The sequence below is a fragment of the Galeopterus variegatus genome, unplaced genomic scaffold (assembly GCF_000696425.1).
Source record: "Galeopterus variegatus unplaced genomic scaffold, G_variegatus-3.0.2 Scaffold289, whole genome shotgun sequence".
NCBI classification, from domain to species: domain Eukaryota; kingdom Metazoa; phylum Chordata; class Mammalia; order Dermoptera; family Cynocephalidae; genus Galeopterus; species Galeopterus variegatus.
Window position 1 is genome coordinate 672,248 of NW_007726400.1, and position 23,238 is coordinate 695,485.

At 47.4% G+C, this 23,238-nt stretch overlaps 1 protein-coding gene across 3 annotated transcripts in view; it reads left to right on the forward strand.

Moving 5' to 3' along the window:
- The window catches only part of TCF7L1 (transcription factor 7-like 1 (T-cell specific, HMG-box)), a 131,990-nt gene that overhangs the window by 59,628 nt on the left and 49,124 nt on the right, over positions 1 to 23,238 (forward strand). Inside the window, exon 1 of one of the 3 annotated variants that reach the window (XM_008567059.1) lies at positions 8,133 to 8,231. The exons of 1 other annotated variant lie outside the window; for it this stretch is intronic. The gene's annotated coding sequence lies outside the window, so the exon portion shown is untranslated. Of the gene's footprint in view, positions 1 to 8,132; positions 8,232 to 23,238 lie in introns of those variants that run through there. One more of the 3 variants, XM_008567061.1, reaches the window with a different exon arrangement.

Consider the following 23,238-nt stretch of genomic DNA (forward strand, 5'->3'; position numbering starts at 1 on the left):
CCCGGAGCTTTCCAAAACTTAGTCTAAGCTTGGACAGATCCCTGGACTTTGGAAATCTTGGTCCCTTCAGGATTAATGCTCCATTTATGGGGGAAGAACATATAAATGTTCCCAGAAACATTATAGGGCACATTGAAAATCCTTTGAAACATCTGCAGGAATCTTGCAGATGGACATGGTTGCTAAACCAGCCAGAAAGAACAGCCAGCTCTGATGGACGCCCCTGGGAAGTCATGTCTGTCAGGATGCCCTGGGCCTCGGGATTCAGTCCTGACCCAGCCACCCAAGCATTTCTTCTCCTCTGTCTGACCCTTCCCCTTCCCCTGAGCCCCTTGTTTGTATTTCTTCTTTGGGTTGGAACTGGGCTTTTCCACTCCAAGTGGCTCTAGGAGACCTGAGAACCACTTTGCATATGAGAATAATTAATCACTGGCTGAGAGAGATCACAGGGTTATCTGGTCCACCCATTTGCTGTCTGGTTTCTGCCTGAACACCCGCAGTGGTGGGCGGCCCAGAGCAAATTGAATTCCTCCTTGTCCACATCATGGCCTTTCACTTTTCAGATGATTGCCTTCTTCACACTGAAGAAATACAGCATCATACTGAACATCCTCAGCCTGCCGCTCCACTCTGGTCTGCCCAGAAGGGTGTGTGTCCAAGACCACAGTGCCATTCCCTGGTATCAAGGAGTATGTCAGCCATCAAAGCAGTTTCCTTTTTCAGGCACCATGTTGCAGAATGGACTCCCCCAAAGTTACCGTGCACGTGTGGACACTCTTTCCCACGCTTAGCACTGGGGTGTCTATGGTGTAGGACTTCATCCCCGTTAACCTTTGTCTTCATGGGTTTATCCCATTTTTTCCAGAGTGGTGTAGGAGTTAGGCGTGCAGACCCTCTGGTCAGGGTATGTTCACATCTTACCCTGAGCTAGTCAGAGAGTGTCCCTGTGTGCCTCAGTTCTCTTATTTGTAAAATGGGACTCTAACAGCTGCACCTCAGTTGGTGGTCATGAGAATGAAGTGAGTGAATGTTAGCAAAGTACCTAGAACAGCACCTGGCACACGTTGTAAGACGAAAGAAACGCTGGCCGTCATTTACATACATAGCATCACTCTGTTGAGATTCTTTGGAGTCTTCCTTGTGTTCCCTCCAAATCTGACCAGCTAGCCTCCCAGAACAGCAGCCAACACGGCAATTGGCGCAGGAGGAACACACACAGCACGCGGTACAGGCTGGAGAGTTAAGGCTCCTGTGCGGTTCATTCTTGCCTCTGTCTGCTTTCTGTCTCTTGTTTTAGAGGGTTATTATGCTTTTTGTTTTATGGGTGTTAGTTTCTCTCTCAGGAAGGCTTCGTGATACTCAGCCTGGCCATGTGAACTGTATAAATCCTCCATGTATTTCTTCCCCGTTTCGCTTTAATCATATTTTCTCCTCTGAGCTTCTACCCTCAGATTTATTCATTATTCAGTGAATACTGATTGTCCACCTCCATAGGCCCGATACTACTCAGAACACAGGGTACTGCTCAGGGCCACAGCAGTGACATGAGTGTCCTGGTGAAGCTGCCATTCCCAGGATACAAACAGTCGTCTGTCTCATTCCTCCAAGTCCAGATGACCTCTGAGAGGTCGAGCTAGTCCCTTTGCGTGAAGATCTTAAGTTGGCTTACCCCTGATCAGCATATGGGCATTAAACCACTTGAGGTCATAACTGCTATTTTTGCATCCTCCTTTTTATTATTTTTTCCCACTCATTAAGGAGCATCTCTTCCACTACTGGTTTCTATTCACATAGCATACTCAGGAAGAGCAAAGCTTCCAAAATATAAATATTGATGTTCTCCACCAAATCCTGGTTGGCATTAGAGTGGTTATTATCCATCCCATGCTTCAGTTCTTGAATACGAGGGTACTTCAAAAAGTTCATGGAAGGGCTGACCCGGTGGCGCACTGGATAAGTGTGCCGCTTGGGAAGTGCGGCGGTGCTCCCGCCCGAGGGTTCGGATCCCACATGCAGACCGGTTCCCGCTCACTGGCTGAGCGAGGCGCGGGAGCAGCACCAAGGGTTGCGATCCCGTTGCCGGTCCCAGGTCCGGTACGGGGGCAACACTGAGGGTTGCGATCGTTGCCGGACACGGCAAAAGACAAAAGACAAAAAAAAAAAAAAAGTTCATGGAAGAATAGAATTGAAAGAGTATGAAACATTCCATGAACTTTTTGAAGGCCCCTCATATATTCATTTTTTACCTTAACCTGGCTAGAGAGAACAGCAACAGGGATTAAAAGAAGTGGGCTGCACTTACAACTTGGCAGGTATAACTTTGGAGAACAAAGCTGATTTATTGTTTTATCTTGGCCTGAAGGGTCATTATGGTTTCCTTTTGTGCTCTCTAAAGGGCCAAATTCAGAGAATTTCTTAACATACTGTAAAGTTCATTTTTTGGATTTTGATAAATGATACCACCACAATCATGATATAGAACAATTCCGTTCACCCCAGAATTTCCCCTGGGCATTCCATTTGTAGTCAGTGCCTCCCAGACGCTGGCAACCAGTGACCTAGTCTCCATCGCTATAGTTTTGCCTTTTCCAAAATGATGTATAAGTGGATTCATACAGTGTGTAGCCTTTTGAGTCTGGCTTCCTTCACTTAGTAAAATGCACTTGAAATTCATCCTTGTTGCTGCAGGTCAGTGGTACTTTTTTATTACTGAGTGTTATCAGGTATACAGATGAGCCAGTGTTTGTTTATCCATTTACCTGCTGAAGGACATTTGAATTGTTTCTAGTTTTTGGTGATAATGTATAAAACTGCTACAAATTTTCACCTGAAGTTTTTGTGTGAGAGTATACTCTTTTAATAAGGCATTTTACTTTTCACCTCTATTGTTTCATTCTGATTTAAAGGCTGTGGAAATTTTGGTAAAAATCTCTGTCTGGTAAATTACAGATGGCAATGCATCTTTTGAAGGAATGCCCCCATTCTTTCGAAAAAGAGATTTCAAGAATTCCCAAACAAATGCCAAATAATTTCTCATCTTGAGAAGTGTTAATGAACCACATTCCTCACCCACTGGAATTTATTTTATGCCCAAAGTAGATTGCCAGCTTAACTTTTAATTCTTTGTCTTTGGGTTGTTTTGTGATTTTCAAATCACAAAAGCACTGGGATGCTGAGCACTTGATGAAGATGCTAATGGTGGCAGAGGTCCAGGGGTCTCAGTACAGGGCTTTGTCCTCTCAACTTTGGACATGTAGAAAGAAAGGTGAGGTAAGCATTAGTGTAAAGACATAAAGACATCATTGTAGGCAAAGGGGAGACTCAGATTGTGGAGACTCCATACAAGGGAGGGGTGTTGGGAATGGGATGAGGTTTGGGGATTTAACTTGTTTCTGAAGGGTATTCCCAAGTCCTGCTCTGGGTAATTCCCTGACTACCATTTAATCAGCTCCATTAAACCCTGGCCTGTCTAGTACACTGTGCTCCAGACAAGGCTCTCCTGGGCTCCCAGTAATAGCTCAATTGTGTGTAAGTGGCTGTGAAGAGGCTCTGTGTGCTGGATGAATAGGCCCCGTTTCCATAGAAACCAGCCCTGGCTGAAGGGCTGACCTTTGACCCACTTGTTGCCACCATACTGTTAACCACTGGTTCCTCTCGGGTGGAGAAAGAAAGCAAGGAAATGGCTGTCAAACTTGTTTTCATTTTCCCTTCGTTTAGGCCTGGGTCCATACTAAGTAGAAATAACACACCAATATTAATCCAAAGTACTTGGATTTGAGTCTAATTATAGATTCTGCCTGTCCCTACCTGTCTCCCCCAAGCCTTTTCCTTCTGCAACGCAGAACTCAGGCAAGTGGGCCAGGTTGGTTTCTCATCACCCTCTGGGGCTGCCCAGGTGTGCAGTTCCTAAGGGTGGCGTGGAAAAGGGGAAGCCCTGTACTGGGAGCCTAAGTCTCTGGCTTCAGGGCTGGGCTCCCTTGCAGTGTGACTCTGGGCACACTTGGCACACTTCCTAACCTGTACAGTGGAGCTCCTACTCTACCTGCAACTCAGAACCCTCATGAAACTCAACCGGAAAGAGGCGGCCAAGAGTTACACCTGTGAGGCTCTCCACTGACCAAGGCATTAGGATCTCAAGGCCAAGGGTAAAACATGCACTTTATCAGCAATGACAGAAGCAAAAACTTGGCTACCCAACAAACTCAAAGGTCAGGCCAAAATGGCTTTAACAACCTTGAAATGAGTTATTGGCTAAGGCCTGTCTATCTGTGAGTATTTCAGACCTGGGGGCAGTCTGCATACAAGCAGATTTTTCCAGATTTCATCCTGTGCTTTGAGCTGACTTGGGTCACCATGGTCAACTTTGACCCCGGAAGACATCACGGGCAGAATTACGTCTGTTCTGCTCAGGTTTCTCTGCAGAAGGGTTTCTGGCCTGGGTCAGACCCCTGGGGGCTCCTCTTCTAGATATGCAGCTGGAGGCCTCTGGATGGGATTGTATAAACTGCCTGGTGTGTCCCTGAAGCTCCAGAGTGTAAGTGTTTCAAAAGAAAGGTGACAGGTGTGTACGGGATTTGTCTGGTTTCTGGTGGGTAACCCCATAAGACAAATGAGGTAAGCTCTTGAAAAGGAAAAGTTTTCATTCCATAAGTGGAAAAGGAAAGAGATACTTGGCAGCAGATTGGTTGTATGCATCTGCCCCTCAGACGATGTGTCATGCTCTGGGGGCTGTACCGGGGTGGGATTGGGGGCAATATAAGAGGTAAAAAGGGCCCCAGTCTGAGCCCCTTGGAGAGAGTTAGTCAGAATGCAAAGTATCAATTCCACTTTTGGAGACGGCAGCCTCAGAAGTCCCATGGTTTTGTAGGAATTGAAGAGTGAGGGGGACAGGGCGGGGAGGAGAGACTACAGGGACATTTGTAGGGACTGAGATTTCCAAATGCTTTATTCTCTAACCCTGTCAACCACCGTGAGGGGAGGGTGGTCATAGCATCAGCTTATCCAATATTGTATTCTTCAGACCTCAGGTCATGGTCTTACATTCGTTCGTTTGTTAGTGCTCTGATCTCAGATCCTCTGCATTAGTCTGAGGAACGGCAACTATCGCTGTAGGCTAAGGAGAGGTGTTTTCTAGACCTGTCTGGCTTGGTTTTCCTGTCTGCCTTGGAGTATGGTCCAGGAGGTGATCATTTAGGGCACCTCTCAGGACTGCAGAGGCCCCAAATACTGTCAAGGCTTTTAGTTATAGTTCTGAGATGTTTGTTAGAACTCCTGAGCACTTTGTCTAAGTGGTTTTTTTGTTTGTTTTTTAATTTCCAGCAACTTGCCCATAACAGTCAGCCAAGCTTTGGATTCCAGGGTACTCAAATCAAGGATCCCCAATATAATTGTGGTCCCCGGTTACAACCCTGGTGACTGTGAGGTCTGCAGCATGCACCTCTCAGTCTGCCACTTACTTTACCAGGCGCACATGGTGTGGAACAGCTGCTCCTTTTCTTGGTCTGTGGGAAGCCATCGTGCAGCCTGCTCAGGCATCCACAGGATCATTCGCTGTAAATGGTTCAACACTCTTTTCCACCCCCCAGAAAGTGCCGTGATCAGCCTATGCCAATTTACAGGAGATTGGGTTGGGGGTAGCATTCCCACTGCCCGAGTTCTGGGGAGCCGGAAATACGCATATATGAACCCAGGCGTGGGGGAGAGAAGAAGCGAGCATCCCTTCCTTCTGCAGCTGTGTAAACAGTCCGGGGGGAAGGTGGGGGAGGGGTGCTGGGGGGCTGCCCAGTCAGGCAGAGTGGGGCGGGCAGGGTAAGAGCAGGAGGCATGGGGGGTGCACAGGCCCCCAGGCTTCTCACATACAGAGGACACACAAAAGCTGGGTGATGCCAGATGATGAAAAGTGTGAACAGCCTGGGATGCCTTGATGGAGAGGAAGGTGAAACAGGCGGGCAGGCCAGGGCAGGTGCAGCATTCCAGGTGGGAGATGGAGGAAAGGCTCGCCTTGCTTGGCTCAATTCAAGCAGCAAACAATTATTAGCTTCCTGCTGTATACCCAGATCAGTTCTGGCACAGTGGGCACGGGCGATGGGGGTGGAGATTCAGTGTGTATAACATGGGCTTTTTTCACAAGGAGTCCATAAGCCTGTGAGGAAGAAAGGCGAACACACAAACAACCACAGTCCTCCTCCCCTTTGTCCTAGGAGGGGCGTCGGAGGAAGGGGAGGAGGAGACACGAAGTCAGAGCAGCAGGAGGAGGGCTTAGGAGCTTTAGCTGGGGCAGGGAAGCCTGTTTTCCAGGTGTAGGGGGGAAGGGCTCAAGCAAAAAGGGAAAACAGAGACGTAATGACAGCCACTCTTAGGGTGGGGATTGAACACAGCATCTTACCAAACACATCGCACACGTAGTAGGAACTCAGTCATCTGCACTACCAAGGCCACTCCTCTGGATTCCTCCATTCATTCTTCATTCAATGCTTGTTTATGGATCACCTTCTGCCAGCCAGTCACTGTCCTGGGATCTTGAGGATGGGGCAGAAAACCAGAAGGCAAAGTGTGTGCCCTCATGAACATCACATTCTACATGTGGGAGACAGTGAACAGAAGAAGCAACCCCAGGCCATAATGCTGTGCAGAGAATTGACTCAGGACCGTGTGGTGTAGTCAAGGGGCTACTTGGGTTGGATGCACAGGGAGGAATCTACTGGAGGATTTTAAGCAGGGGTGGGGAGGGGATGACTTTATCTGATAGAAATTTTAAAATCTCTGACACTGTGTAGAAAAGAGACAGAGGGGATAGGGGTTGGATACATGGGGTCCCTATATGGGAGGTGTGTACAACCCACTTTCCCAGCGACCAGCCTGCCAGGCTGAGCTTCCTCCTGCAGACCCTCAGGAGGCTCCCCCTCAGGCAGACAGTTGGGGGCCCTCCCCGTGGTCCCTTACCCCTTCCCCTCTGCTGCTGTAAGAGTTGCCCCCGCCCTCCACAGCCCTGTCTGCCCTGCCATGGACACAGACGGACAGGCGGCATCACCCTGGGCACAGCGCAGACCATTTCTCATTTGTGTGCCAAGCTCTCCTTTATTCCTCATGCCTTGGGAAGTGCTGCGCCCCCCCCCCCCAATGAAGTAGGAGCAGTGGGTTTGGCCCAGGTCTGTCCCTAGCCCGCTTGATGACTTTGCACTGATCCCTCTAGGGTGGCACTGTTAAATAAAAATAAAACATGAGCCACAACAGTAATTTAAAATTTTCTAGTAGCCACATTAAAAAAAGAATGAAAAGGAAACAAGTAAACTGATTTTAACAATACATTTTATTTAACCCAGTTTATCAACAATATTATCATTTCAACATGTAAACAATATAAAAAATTATTGCTGAGACGTTTTATGTTCTTTTTTCGTACTGAGTGTTCAGTATGTACAAGGGCACTTCAAAAAGTTTGCGGAAAGCTTTGTATCATCTTTTCCTTCTATTTTTCCATGAACTTTTTGAAGTGCCCTTGTATTGTACATGTATAGCACATCTTTTCAAGTGCTCTGTAGCCACATGTGGCAAGTGGCCACCATATTGCACGGAGGGGCGCGGAGTCTCCCTTTCCTCCTCTGCACAATGGAAATGATTATGTCCCCACACCTCCTTCCCTCCCAGGGCTTGTTGTGAATACAAACAAGAGGAAGCCTGGAGACTGCTGTGGAGATTTCGGCTGTTATAAACCTTAGGCTATGGTCCCAGAAGGTATGGATGATAAAACCGAAGAATAAAAGGGCTGAAATGGGAATTTCCCCACGTTAGAGGTGAGGGAGATAACTGAGCAACACACAGACAATTAAAACCATCACTTCTCTGAAACAGTGCTTATGCTTACGGACTAAGTTATGCAGAGGCAGAATTTAGTGCCTGCTGAAATTTGAAAAAAATAATCTTGCAGCAAAAAAAAGAGAGATGTATTTCTTTCCCTAAACCGTGGTAACAGTTCAAGTGTGTGATGCTTTTTGTTAAGTTATATTTTAATGGAAATATTAAATCTGTGGCTTTTGTTTTTGTTTTTAGGGAAATGGAGAAAGGAAGGAAGCTGGACGGTTTGAATTCGTTATGCTAGCTTTGGATTCTGCAAAATCAGGAAATCAGAAAGTACAAGTTCTCAGAGCAGTGACATTTAACTCGATTGGGAAGGGCACGCCCAAGGTCACCCTTTTAAAGGGTTTGTCTTCCTTTTCAACATTTTTTACAGAGTATGTCTTTTGGAGCTCAGCACTTTTCACTCTCTTTCTTTCTCTGTGTGGGAACAGCAGTTGAAACACAAGTGTTTTCTTACTTGACTCTCGGAGTGTCCAGCTCTCAGTGCCTTCATGTTGTGGCACTTCATAGAAGTTTGTTGATTGACTCAATGACTGAGCCTAGAGGATGGGAGCAGGGGAGCACCAGGGAGGGGTCCCTTTCCACTCCTTGACCCAGAGAACTGGAAGCATTTTTAAGCAGTCCTTGTTTATAAGAGATAATTTGGGCCCCGGGTATATTTTTATTTTATTGGTTCCCTTACAAACTTTTAAAAAATTAAATACAGTCACTGTTTATTTTTAGTATTTTAACTAAACTCTCTTTTAGGACTTTATTTGTACTTCCTTAGAACCTGAATAACTCCACGAGTCCAGGAATAGCTTGTTTCTGTTTCTCAGTAATTACTCCTTTTTTCTTCCTTTCTTTTTCTCTTCTTTATTTCTTTTTTTTGGTGGGGGTGGTGGTGGGATATTTGAATCACCAGAATTCAAAAACATCTATAAGTCTAAGGAAACTGATGAGAACTTCTTCCACTATCTGGATCACTTAAAATCAAACCAACCATTTACCAACAAGGCCCTAGGGGCTCTGACATTTATGATCCCATAATTCTTCCCTTGGAACCATAAGGCTGGAAACCTTATGGTTGCTGGCTTCCCCAGGGTATTCCTGCTACCCCCAGGCTGCCAGCATAGAACCCATGTCAGATAAGGCCCCAGCTCAAGTCAAATACCAACATCCGTGCCAAATCCACACTTTTCCATTTGTGAACACATCACACTTAAGAATTCTCTCCCTTCTGTGGGATGCCTCAAATAACAGAAAGAACGGTCCTACAGTGCCTTGAGGTTTTGTCAGCTTCACTTCTCATCCAAACCTGACCACTGCCGTTAGAACAGTGTGAATACAAACACCAGCTCTCCTGGCCTCAGAAGCTGCACTCCGCTCTGCATCCACTTTACCATAGGGAGCGGTCACTGAGGTCTGTCTCTGACCATCTTCCTTTTCTTTGAATGGGGTTGCAGTTTATCATGAACAGTATATTGAGGCAAGTGTTAAGGCCTGAAGACATGTCGTACAGCCACTGTCTGCTCAGCCTTCTCCCCTTCCACATGGAACGTGTTCCTTCCTCCCATTTCTTCTCTTTGCAAATCTCTAGTTTCCAACTCCTTCAAGAATCTCCGGACGCCTGTTATCTCCCTCTTCTCTGCCTCCCTATTGTTAGAAACAGCTATTTTACTTCTGACTTTCCTAGCACGCTGCATTTTTAAAAAAAACTCTTGAATGAAAGGGCATGTTTTTCTTCCCTTTTCCCCTTTAGATTACAAACCTCTCGAGGTGGGGCCTCTCACAAGTCTTACAAACCCCAGTGCACCAAAGTGTCAGCACATAGTAGTTATTCAACAATAAGTAATTGTTAAATTGGCTTCTGGTTGGACCTCATATATCTTGGTTAACGTGCAAAATTGATATCATTCAGCTCCAATTATTCTACCCTCAGCTTATGTTTGCAGTTTATTAATAATCAGTTGGCATGTGGTTCCAAAAGAGCTAGTTCTAAAATGTGTTATGGCTACTCCTAGGCACCGTCAGGTGCTTGAGATCCCTTCCTGTCTCTTTATGTGTTTGATGAAAGGTGTTTCTGACCCAGAAATCACCCAGAGGCAGATTTGGCTGTTGTAGCTTATTTTCAGGAATGGGTGAGCTGAATGGAAGCTTTTCAGTAGCTCAGGTAGGGCTCCCATGCTTTGTTTTGAGTTCCTCAAGGGCCATTTGGACCTTACTCATGAGAAGGCTTCATGTGACACAGTGCCCACCTCTGTGTGGAGTTTGAGGAGAGAGGGATGGGGACAGCTCAGTGATTCTGCATGGGGAAGCTGTGTTTACGCATCATTCATGGGGGACCCCATGTTTTGAAATTGTCTGGGTGTGTGCAGCATAGGGGGTGCTGGGAGCTCAGCAAGGAATGGGTGGGAGTGGGCCCAGGAGGAGAAAGCTGGGGTGGGGGTGCAGAGAGGGGTGACACCTGTCCAGAGGCAGGCTCAAGGCACAGGTCCAGATATCTGAGAGGGAGAATGCTGGTTCAGGGTGAAGGTGAGGCAGTGTTTGCTTCACTCATTCATTTAGGAGATACATACCGAGCCCCCTGCTATGTGCCCCGTACCCCATAAGGAGCCAAATATGCATATAGTGCTGCACAAGCTATGCAGGTCCCTGTTCTCATGGAGAGGGCTGGCCTGCAGAATTGAGCCTGCCAGTCACAGACCATGATGTGAGCAGTGCCCCCCGGAGGTGTGAGATGTGGCAGGCAGAGGGCTCAGGATCTAGCCCCAGGGAAAGAACTAACAGGAACCAGATAAATTGTGGGCTCCTGGCCCACCAGCGAGGGTTCAAGGTAAAGCCCTCAGTTTATCTGTTCACTCACTCGCTTATTAAATATTTATCGAAGGCCTCACGGGGAGGCAACTTTTCAGTAAAGACTAAAGGGAGAAAACTATATGGACACCTGGGAGGGGGGCATGCCAGGCAGACAGCAGCAAGTGCACAGGTGCTCGGGTGGGATCGCACCTGGCAAGTTCAAGGAATCAAGGAGAACAGCATGGCTGGAGCAGAGTGGACAGGGCTGGTGGGGGAGCACTAAAGGAGGTGTAGTCAGAACGGGACAGCTGGTCACAGGGGCCTTGTACAGCATGGTGATGATGTGGGCATTGTCGCTCTGCCTGACGTGGGGAGCCCTGAGTGGTGACATGACCTGACGTTCATTTTAACAGAGCTCTCTGGCTGCTGTGATAAAAACAAACAGAAAGGGGCAAGGGTAGAAAATTGGGGACAAGTAGTGGGGGCAGTGTGGCTTGGGTGATGGGAGTAGAAATAAGAGTGGGAAAAGTCAGATTCTGGATCTGTTTTGAAGGGAGAGTGGCAGGATTTGCAGATGGACGGAATTTGGGTGCAAGAGGAAAAAGAGTCAGGAACGTCTCCTGCAAAGCAGGAAAGAAGGAAGTGGCATTCGCTGGAATGGGGAAGACTGTGGGAGGGACAGGTTTGGTATCAAATAAACAGGAGCTCTGTTTGGGACACTGTGCATTTGAGGTGCTTTTTGGACATCCATTGGGGATGGTGGTAGGCAATGGGGTGATTGAATCTGGATGTCAGAGAAGAGGTTTGGATTAGAGAGCGAGACTTTAGAGTTGTCAGCATATCGACATAAGACTGGAGGATATCCCTGGGGAATGAGGCTGAGAAAAAAAGGCCAAGGGCTGAGCTGTGGGCACTGCAGGAATGGGCAAAGGAGACTGAGAAGGAGCAGCCAGAGAGGTAGGAGGAGAACCTTGAGGGTGTGGTGTCCCTGGAGCCAAGGAGGAAACTGTAAGAAGGAAGAGGGAGGGATCACCTGAGCCAGATGTTGCTGAAGGTCAAGTAAGATAGGGACTGAGAAACAACCATTGAGTTTAGCAAATGGAGGTCACTGCTATGGTCAAAAGATGGGCTGAGAACTCTGCCAGGTAGCAGGACAGATTTTAGAATGGGGAATCAAGACATACTGGGTAAAGGAGGCTCCCCTCAAAGTCCCAGGCATATCTGGCCACCAAGGACATGCAGGAGAGTCCTTGGAATGTGATCTGGGAAGACTGGCATGATGATGGTTCAGTGTCAGGTTTCCACCAGGAACAGTGCTGAGGCTGACCATGGCCCAGCATTGGCTTAGGAGAGTGGGCCCTGGGGGGTTGCCTTTTCAGAGTGTAGGTCTGAAGGCATGCTTCCCTACCAGGCATCAGTTACCATTCCCTCTTCCATCTTAGAGGGCATAGGTTGGCTGAAGAGTCTTCCAGCTGGCTACAGTGCAAACAAGGAGCCCAGGAGGGGGCCAGGAACCACATGGCCAGTCTTCAAGCTACAGGATCAGGCCCAGGAGCCTCTTTAAAATGGAACAGTGGCTGCCCGTATACTGACAGTGGTTTGTCAGATGGAAACTGTTAGAGGATGGCCATGTCCCTCCAGGTCAGTGCAAGGCTGGCTTTGGTCACCCAGTGACTAACCAGTTACTAGTCAGGAAGATCTCCATCTGAATGGCAGGCAGGCGTTCCTCCTGACTAGTGGCTTAGGGCAGGAGAGTCACGGTCTTATTTATTGCTTACTTACTGTTATTTGTTATTGCTATGCTAGTGGTGGTGGGGGGTTGGGGGGCTTGGTTCTGGTCTCCAGATGTAACACCATCCAGGGAATTTAAATCATGTACTGGGAGGAAACTGATGATGGACATCTCAACACAAGTGAGTGGGTGGAGCTTCAGCTTCCAATTACTCATAAGCTTCCCAGGCTTAGAAGAACCTTAAACCGCCCCCAAAGGAAAATTCAGTTAGAGCAAAATGGTTTTAATTGCTTAATGAATTCTAAATGTGTTAAATTTTAAAGGCAAGCTTGTTTGGGAGCCTGGGAGGGGAAGTACTAGGAGGAATGTCACATGCCTTTTAGGGTGGTGGAGAAAGACGCTCACCTCCCAACACAGCCCCACACACATATTCCCAGATTGACATCCCTAGCGACTCATGCCCATTATCTCATTTGATCCTCAAAATAGTTTTAAGAATTAAGTGAAGCAGGGCCGGCCCGGTGGCGCACTCGGTAGAGTGCGGCACTTGGGAGCGTGGTGGCGCTCCCACCAAGGGTTCAGATCCCATATAGAGACCAGTCCGCTCACTGGTTCAGTGTCACCCAGCGCGGTGCGGCCGTGACACCGACGGTTGCGATCCCGTTACCGGTCACGGAAACAAAAAGACAAAAAAGGAAAAAAAAAAAAAGAATTAAGTGAAGCTAATATAATCACTGCTATTTAGTAGCCGATGAGCTGAGGCTTATTGAGGTGACAGATTTGCCCCTGGCGGGGCTAGGCCCTTCACTCAGGTCTCCTGACTTCTACATCTGGTCGTTGCTAGGGGGAGGGGGCAGGAAGTAGCCCCTTTGACAAGTGTACTCACAGATATTGCCACAGGCATTTATTAATAACAGGTGAGCCAAGGACTCAGCAGAACTGCAATCCTAAGGGCTCCCAAGCATTTATTTACCTCTTAAGACATTTTTTTCTTATCTCATGAAATCATGCTGTCTAGTCATTATCTGACACATGGACCCCGTGATGGTTTGAGCAGCATCTGCTTGGTAGATGGAGGTGACTAACAACCTTTCTTCTGTCTTATCCACTTGTAGGACAGGAGCATTGCCCTGTGGCTAATGTCACCATAGGTCCTGGCTACCCACTATTCTCCCGTTCAATGGTATGTTTCACCTGAATGGGAGGTTTTTGTGTCTGTTTCCTTCATAACTGAGACAATGAACTGGTTATGCTACTACCATGTTCTGTTTGCCCCACAGGGTTTGCATCCCTAAAGGGGTCCTTTCTGTCTTTTTGCAGATGCTTGAACAGGTACACCAGGCTTGTGAGCTGTTTAATAGGACTCCATGTTCCTGGAGAAACTGATAAAGTGAACATAGCTTACCTGGATACAAAGATGTGCTCATTAGCACACTACCTGCTGTTGTTATCATTACTGTGACCACTATTATTAATAGCTTCTTCCTCTCCCACAAACACATTCAGCCACTTACACCCTATTTCAGAAGATTTATCTTTTTGAAGGCTAGTATAATTTTCACATTTTACTGTAAACACTGAAAACAAATGCAGGAGACCAGAAAGCAATAGCTAAGCTTGAACCTAGTCCTTAAATTCCAAAGCCTTATTACAAGAACACTCTTCCAGTTAGACAATTTATTTTTCTTTTTTTTTTTCTGCCCCAAGGTGAATATTTTGAAAACCTTGGCATCAAATCTGCTCAGATATGTGTATCTAACTTGCAAAACTTAAACAAGTGGACTTTTTCTACTTGCACTGTTTAAGGGTTCACAAAAAAAAAAAAAATCAAATTCAGTCTCCTTCTCAAGCAGCTGAATTTAAGTTTTGGCCATAATTGTGAGGGTTGGAAAATCAGCTTTAAATTTAGAGCATGCCCATCGTGAGCTTTTTTGTGTGTCCTGTGGCTCTGTAGAATTAAGCATTAATGTTGCAGCTGGATTCCATTCCTTTGTGAACATGCAAATTACATCTTCAGTGGCTCCCTCCACCAGCATACTTATATACCAAGTCTCCAAATGTGTTATTTGTTATTAAAATCACCATATTTATGTGTGGGGGGTTGTGGTGGTTTCCCCAGATGCGGTGATCCTAATTGTAACCACACAGGTTATTCAAACATAGCATGGGTATTTAAATCAGAATAGAATCTAGGCCAGTATGCACTGTTAGTTGAATGTAACGTAGAAGTGAAAAGATGCCTTGTGGCCAGTAGTGTTCGGTTCTGTTAGCTCCAAGAATGTATCTTCCTATGTCGATTAAACAGTGTGCAATTGATGTGGTTCCTTCCAGGTGACCCATTTTCAAAGCAGGAGTCATAATATATTTACAAATCTTTAGGCTTTACTAATATTTGCTTTTTGTGAGCTGAAAATCCAAGGAGCCTGCTAACTGCCTCCTTGTAGTACAGATGGCAGGTGTTCCCCAAATGTGACTTTGGGGGATCTCCAGGGTTTAATAACAAACAGTTGCTTGTTTATTGGCACTGGTGCATCTCAAACTTGCGTGTATGTGCATGAAAATCAGCTGTGGAGCTTGCAGAAATGCTGATTCGGCATCACCAGGACTGGTGTGGGGCCTGAAACTCTGCATTTCTAACACAATCCCACGCAATCCTGATGCCACCAGTCCACAGAGCACACTTCAGGTAGAAGGACTGGAGCCAAATAAATGCAGCCCAGTTCCAAACTAGAGAGGGTCAGGCCCCCAGGAGACTGTTTCCATTGGCCTAGATTTTCCTAGCCTCTCCCATCCAGCTCATGCACATTTACATTTGCAGAGGAGAAAATGGTGAACATCTGACAACATTTGCTTAACTAATTTTGATTGTTGGGGGTCCTTTGGGAGTTGGGGGAAGAGGAGTATCTCAGCCAACCACCAACCCCACCCCCAAAACCATCAAGATGGTTAGCATTGTGCTTGTAGTTTTCCAAAAATGTGCATGAACATGGCTGATCCACCCACTTTGATCTTGCTGATAACAGAGGCAGCTCAGCCAGAAGTGAGTGATTGGTCCAGAATAAACGCACCCAGGGTGGCAGTTGGTTCTTTACTACCCTGCTTAGACCTGGCTTGAGGATTGACATTTCCTTTGACTGTCTCAAGTGAGAGCTGTCCTGGGCTTCTTCCAGCTACCAGCGTCTCCTCCCAGATTCTGCAGTCCTGTGGGCGTTCCATAAATACTGCTGACTGACTTGACTCATTCCCTGGAAAACACACACACACACACACACACACACACACACACACGTAGGGAAAAGGGGAGTGAAATTGGTTTTCTTTCTACTGACTTGACTCATTCCCTGGAAAACACACACACACACACACACACACACACGTAGGGAAAAGGGGAGTGAAATTGGTTTTCTTTCTGTCTTAAGTATCACAGGGAAAGGTCCTGCCTCATATTTGACTCTTGGCAGGATATAGCTATTTTCATCCTATGAAGTAGTATTAGGAAACTTAATTTTTATTGTTTACTAATTGCAGTTTCTGTCCTTGGATGCTTAAGACAGAAAGTGGTTCCCTCCACAATTTTCAACTGGGAACCCAGCAGGAGAACCAGCTACTGGTACTACTGCCACTATTACTTAAAAGAAGTGGCCACTTGCTGTCCCGTGTTGGTGTGGGTCCTGTTTCCTGTGCAGTTGCCCTTGGGAGCAGAGAGCTTCTGGATGTTTGCTCTGGAGACACCCACTTTTTGATGGTGTAAGGGTTGGGCTTTTCCCTAGTTGTTCAGCTGTGAGAATCAGAGGGTGTATTTGTGCTCTCCTAATTGCATACAGTGCCTCTTTCCTTTTCCCTCTTCCAGAAATGGAAGCCCTGTTCCTGACTTGACAAAGTGTGCCAGTAGAAGGGGGCTTGTTACAAGGAGCCTGTCCTACCCAAAAAACCCTTTTCTAAAGCTGGCCTTAGCTGCCACTCAGCAGCTTTTCTTGGGGTCTGTGGAACCTTACTCAGAGCCTCCATAGCTTTTGTAACCTCCGAGAACCCTTCCTGGTACAGAGCCTCAATAAAACTCATTGGTTCTTAACTCCAAGCTCTGGTTGAGCATGGTCCTGAGTTTGCACGTGGGCCTCCGTCCAGGCCTTTTCATGGGCTCTGGGGAGGGTGGATAGTCTGGTTCTGGGTCTGGAAACATCACTTACCAATTGTGACCATGAGCAAGTTTTTTGCCACTCTGTGCCTCAGTTTCCACCTCTGTGAAAAGGAGATAATACTAGTTCTTTACCCCACTATGTTGTTGTGAGGATTAGTGAGTTTACACATGTAAAGACATAGGGCAGTATTATTGCTATCGTTGGTTTTCTGTGGCATTAGCATTCTTTTTTATATATTATGAGTTTATTCAACTTGTCATTGGGTTCCAGTGTCTAACGCAAGTAGCCTGTGTGCTCAGTAAATGCATCCTTTAAATTAGTTATAGAAAGAGAAGAGAGGGAAAATGTGTTACAAGCAGTGATATGCTGGTCAATGTTTAACAAGCACCTCTTCAGCAAGGAGGAGTGTGCCCTGATGAGTGTTTGCCAGTTTCCGTGGTTTAAATCTTCCCACCATGGCCAATTTCAAGCTATCCACATACATCTCTGAACGCTGAGTTTAGAACAGATGCTAATAAACCAGTGCCGGCCCCCTCTCATACACTGCTGCAAGACATCTATGATAAATCGAAGCCACTACCACGCACGTGTATTGGTAATTTGGCCTGTTTAAAAGCACTCAGTGGTAAGATATTAAACATAGCCTAGTTCAAAGGTGAGATTTTAAATAACCCTGTGTGACTTTGTATTACACTATTTTGTGTGCATATGTTAAAAGCCCCCAAGGGCCTTTGCTCCACTCCAAGGAAAGCCCCGAATTCAGGGAAGGAGGCACATCTGGGGCACAGATAACCTTTGAGAGACCTTTTAGAACCACTTAAGAAAAGGAGAAGCTATAGTCTCTGGAGGATACTTAGTGTTCAAACTGAGCAGCAAAAAGGTGTTAAAGGAGTAATTAACAGCTGGATTCTAAATAGCAACTAAGAGTTAAGGGCCAAAAGCTGAGAATATGGCCTAAGGCCACCAGAAGGTGGGAGAGAGATAAACCAGCCCATATTTGGGAGTAAAACAGATGGTAGGATCAAGGTCCTACTTTGTATTTAATAGGTTTGTGTGGTTGGTTTGGGTTTTGTTTTTTGCTCTAACTTAATGATTTAGGAGTGGAAAGAAAAATTAACCAATATATCTTGCTGTCTGAATAATGTTTTGCAGTAACCAAGAATAGGTCAGTGCACCAAGTGGGTAGGTCATTGCCCTGCTTAATGACCCATATCCGGATATTATTGTGTCTGCATGATAATCAGCACATATTTCCATTGTACACAAAGAGAGGCTTGTGGTGGAGAAAGAAAAAGGCTCGCCTTTTATTGTATATAGTGTATAGTGTAAACAGTAGGAGCTTAATATGTTTCTGTTTCCATAAAGGCCTTTTCTAGCAGCTGTGCTCAGCAAGGGGAGGGATCTGCCTCAAGTCACACTGCTAGTTGGGGCAGAGTTGGAACGCTCGTCTCTGGGCTCAGCCTCATGCCGTTTACCTCTCTTAGAAGCGCATGAGGGACAGTTGGATAAAACAGCCAAAGGGGGAAAGGATCAGACAAAAGCTTTGTATTAGACACTCTATCTCTAGGGCCACTCTTGCAAGTCTCTATTTTTTGATGGTTCCCTGTGACTGACATCTGATTCAGAAAATGTCACAATAAGAAGCTACCTTCTGGGCCGGCCCGGTGGCACACTGCTACAGTGCGCCGCTTGGGAGCATGGCGGCGCTCCCGCCGAGGGTTCGGATCCCACATACAGACCAGCCGCTCACTGGCTGAGCGAGGTGCGGGCGCAACACCGAGGGTTGTGATCCTGTTGCCGGTCCCGGTCCGGTACGGGCGCGACACTGAGGGTTGCGATCCGTTGCCGGTCACGAAAAAAGACAAAAAGGAAAAAAAAAAAAAAGAAGCTACCTTCTGCTTGCCCCTTAAACTAGCTGACCGTTTCCCCTTCAATTTCAGATTGCAGTTAAGAGAAATGCTAGATGCTTCTCTGTTGCAGGTGCTGCATGCTGGTTGTGTGTGTGTTGTGAGGGAGGGACAAGTGGCAAGGGGCTGGAAGGAGGAAGGGATAACAGAAAGGAAGCGAGTGATGCACCCAGGGGCACAGGAAGCCTGCCAGTTGGTCCTCGTCCCTCCCTCCCCACAGGTTAGCCTGTGCCTCTGGATTCCCAGTTGTTTTCAGCTGCAGGGACCTGCCTTGTGCAGTTGCAGGACTTCTAGATAATTCACCTACACTGTTATACCCTTGTGATCATTTACAGACAGTTCTCCAGGCAGACAACAAAGGAGTCTGAGCTACCAGTCTGCTTCCTGTTACGTCCTGATCCAAGCCTCAGTGTGACCTCTCCACAGGACCCTCCTAAAGAGGTCCCCTCCCTGTGAGTTTGGGGAGTCCCTGGCTCCCAGGACAGAGTGGCAGACTAGAGCCAAGAGGAGGAAGAAATGAAAGAGTGGTGTGTGTGATGGAGCAAATGTTAGGACCCTCCTAAAGAGGTCCCCTCCCTGTGAGTTTGGGGAGTCCCTGGCTCCCAGGACAGAGGGGCAGACTAGAGCCAAGAGGAGGAAGAAATGAAAGAGTGGTGTGTGTGATGGAGCAAATGTTTCCTACCCATTTCCAAAGAACAGTCCAGAAATGCCTGCACACAGACAGTGTCATCGAGGAAGTGTGCGGCTCCCAAGCAGCACCTACCACAAGCTGCCCAGGCCCATCCCTGCTGGGGGTGCCTGATCCCAGAGCCCACTCAGCCACTAGTGTTCAGCTCCCCAGGGAAACTTTCCTGAGGGCTCATCTACCCTACTCAGGGCCCAGAAGGGCAGGCTGTAACTGGGGGTGCCTGATCCCAGAGCCCACTCAGCCACTAGTGTTCAGCTCCCTAGGGAAACTTTCCTGAGGGCTCATCTACCCTACTCAGGGCCCAGAAGGGCAGGCTGTAACTGCTAGGGCTGAAGGAAACAGAATGGTTCTCTGATTTGAAAAACTAAAAACTTGATCTCTGTTGCTTACTGTAGGAAATTAAGCCTGGGGAAAACAGCACAGCAGTTTCTCAGAAGGCCTAAAATTAGACCTACACTACTCCCAATCAAAGCATGTCATGACCTGGAAGAAGGTGGTCCTTGACCTAGTGACCCATTTCTGTAACAATAAGGTAGGCTCTGTGGAACATGCAACAAGGCTATTTTTGAACAATGCCCTCTGGGTCTGTGTCACATTAGGAATCACCATTACGGATCCATGTTTCTGAAGAAGTACTGGAAAGCCTATTACACCACACAGGTTTTTGATTATCCTATAATATGAGTGCGGTTGAGGTATCATCCCATTTTTTGATTAAAAAATAGAATGTTGGTGGTCATTTTCATGAAGAGTTTGGCACCCAGTCAGAAATGCCATTCCTATTTTACCTACTTGTAATTCCTATTGTTTCTAAGGACAGAACGGGGACCTGCAGACTGTTGGTAGGAGGTCTGGTCTATGCAACTGCTTGACCTGTCTGGCTATTGTGTCCATGCTTTGTTTTGTGTTGGTTGGCTCATGCCGGCAGATCAATGCAACAAATATTGATCAGGTTTCTGCTAATTGCAGGCGTTGGGTTGAGCCTTGCAGAAGGTGAGTAAAAGATGAGTAAGACCATGACCTTGTGCAGGAACTTTCTGTTTGCCTATCTACCAGGGCATCTAGAAAGTAGTTGAACTGGTCTCAGGGCAGAGAAAGGTTAGTATCACAAGAGAAAAACAATGTGCTTTTTGAGTCTCAGAGAAGGAGGGACATTAGACCATCTCTCCTACCTTGAAAAAAACCTTCCTACTTTTTATTACCATTATAAGAGCTTACCTAGCCCAGGCCTTGTGCTTGCTAAACATTCATTCATTTAAACTACAATACAGTCTTATGAACTGGATTATACTTATACCTTTCTAACACATGGGAACTGAGGCTCAAAAAGAGTAACTTTAACCTGGCTGGTTAGCTCAGTTGGTTAGAGCATGGTGCTGATGACACCGAGGTCCAACATTCAATCCCTGTACTGGACAGCCAAAAAAAAAAAAAAAAGTAACTTTAGACCAAGGTAACACAACTAACAAGGTGTGTGGTCAGGATTCAGTCCTAGCTCAGCCAGATCCTGCTGCTGTGGGTGGCAGGGAGTGGCAGCAGGAGGTTGAGTGGGAGCCCTTGGGTTTTGGGGACAGGTTAGCCTTTAGAAGTTCAGGGCCTCTCTTGCTGTGGGGAGCCGAACAAGGGGTCCATGGCCTGGAGCAGGTAGAAGATCAGGAAGCCTGCTGGGCACGGGGCAGCCGGATAAGTGCTTTATCTGAGGCTGCTCTAGCATCATCTTGTTGGGGATACTCATTTGTAGACTTGCTGCCACTGCAAACCATAAGCCCTACTCAAATTTCCCCAGCAACACGACAATGAAGTGATTCCCTTAGCAGCGTATGGGGGCCCTGGCAGCACTGACCGGTACTTCAGACTTGAGGTGGATGTCATTGTGAATTAGGGAGTCTTCTGAATTATAAAACCTTGCAAAAGGAACACAAGTTTATTACATCTGAATGTTGCCAGGAATTTAAGCCAGATTGGCCAGGGACTCCCTGGTCGAGGTCCTTTATGTACCCATGGTGGGTCAGTCAGTGGTGCTCTTGCCTGTATCTGGGGGCTCAAAGGTTTCATAGCCATTAAAACATTCCCCTTGGAGTCTTGTTTGCGATTAATGTGGACTGTCTGTAAAATCCTAGGGTTTGCCTAGGAGCACCCCAATCCACACTAATGAGTTTTGCCTGTGTAAACCGTATTAATTGTGGTTGCTTTAATTGTCCTTAAGCTTCTTGTATGTTAACTGGCCTGGGGCTGGAACTCTGGTTTCTGTTTCCCTCGGGGACTCTACTTTCACCCCTACCCCCAATAGCCTCACAAGTGTGCCCTGAGATCTGCTCCCTGCCCCCACCACGTCTGGTATTAGTACTATGAACAGAACAGGGCTCTGAAAAACTAGACCAGCAGGTACAGGCATGTGGGAAAAACGGGAGGAAGCCATAGGTTTAATCACGTGGTGCGGAACTATCAGGTCAAGAGAAGAGGGACTTCAGATTGTCATGGTGGGACCTGTCAATATGAGGAAGGACGCCAACAAGCTGTCCACAGCTGGAACTGGCTGCCTTGAGAGGTGGTAACCTGCATTTCTCCAGAAGGGTGGAAACTGGAGCTTAACAACCACTCAGTGAAGGAATATAAAGAGTTCACCCTTCTGGTGGATGTGCTCAGTCTAGTGTCAAGTTGGCATCGTCACCTGGGAGCTTATTAGAAATTAGCATCCCAGGCCCCATAGCAGAAGGATTGACCCAGACTCTGCATTTTTACAAGATGCTCAGCTGATTCATATGAATATTCACTTTTTGAGGCTCTGGTTTAGGACAAGGTTGCATTAGAATCACCTGGAGGATATTTTTTTAAACTATTAATGCCAGACTCTCCTCATGCAGCTGGGTTTAAGAGCCACTGGTCCAGGACATGTAAGGAGCATTCCCACCCCTAGCACTTGGGGTGCTGTCTGACGTGCTGTCGCTTTCCCAAGTTCTCGCATGTGTGTGCACCTGCACAAAAGAGGGTGAGAAACGGCAGTGGCATATGGAACAATGTCTACAGGCTGCTTCAGCCAGGGGCCTTCTTGCTGAGAGAACAGGTGGCTTTTCCAGGGAGCCCCTGGGCAGGGGCCAGAGGCACCAGCTTCCTGCTGTGTCCCAGAAAGTCCACTTTTGCCTGGAGAAAGGCTAAACAAGGTGGGCTGAGTCTTCGAGGGCTGCCCTCTCCCTTCCCAGCCTGTTAGTCCCTGATTCTCTCTGGCCTCTCCTAGGCCAGAATGTCCCAGGTTAGACTAGGGTGGGGAGTGGGGAGTCTCCCAGTTCCTGTAGGCCCGTGTGGGGCCAGGAATGAGCCAGGAATGAGCCAGTTGTGGTGATTCCTGTGCGTTCTGCCTGGGGTCTGGGAGTGCTTTGGGCCAGTGGTCTCTGTGCAGTGATTGACTGGGCCTGATGTCTGGGTCCTTTGTCTGAGCCCTTGCATCTCTCCCCGGAGACTATTGTCTGGGCTGATGGGTGTTAATCTGCAGCCCCTGAGAAGCTGCCTGGCAAATGGGAGGTTAATGTGCAAACAGCAGGGAGCATTGTCAGTGTGTGAGACTGGACAGCAAGTAGGAGGGAAATAGTTAAAAATCCTATTCATGGTGCAGGAGGGGAGGAGGGGTGGGCTCAGGAGCAGGCCCAGCCTTGTGCTAATCTTGTTGGAATGTAACCAGTTTGGGCAGTTCTGGCTTCGGTGTGTTGTGAGTGAGGCTGGTGCCCCCACCTCTCAGAGGTTGGCATCCCCCCCAGTCCTCTCTACCTTGTGTCAGCCCATGCGCCCCCAAGGCTGCTCTTTGTTCTAGGCCCAGCTTAGAGGAGTTAGAATGAGACTGCTTCAAGTTGTAAGGATGGGGAGACCTCCACCCGCCCCCAGCACTCACCGCTGCTGCAGCTCAGTGAGGCAGCTGTGCTGTCCGGAGTGGGAGAATCTACAGGCTCTTTCTCTGTCTGTTGGAGGAATTGGGTAGGGGGAGGGGTGGGCCAAAGACAATGTTCCAAGAGAAAGACCCCAAACCTGTTTGGTCAGTCTGCTTAGCTGCCTGGAAGCCTGGGAATGCCGAGGGGGAAGACCCTGCTTCCGGACCCACAATCAGTTACAACAGTGGGGCCCATGTGTGCATTGGGGGACACCGGG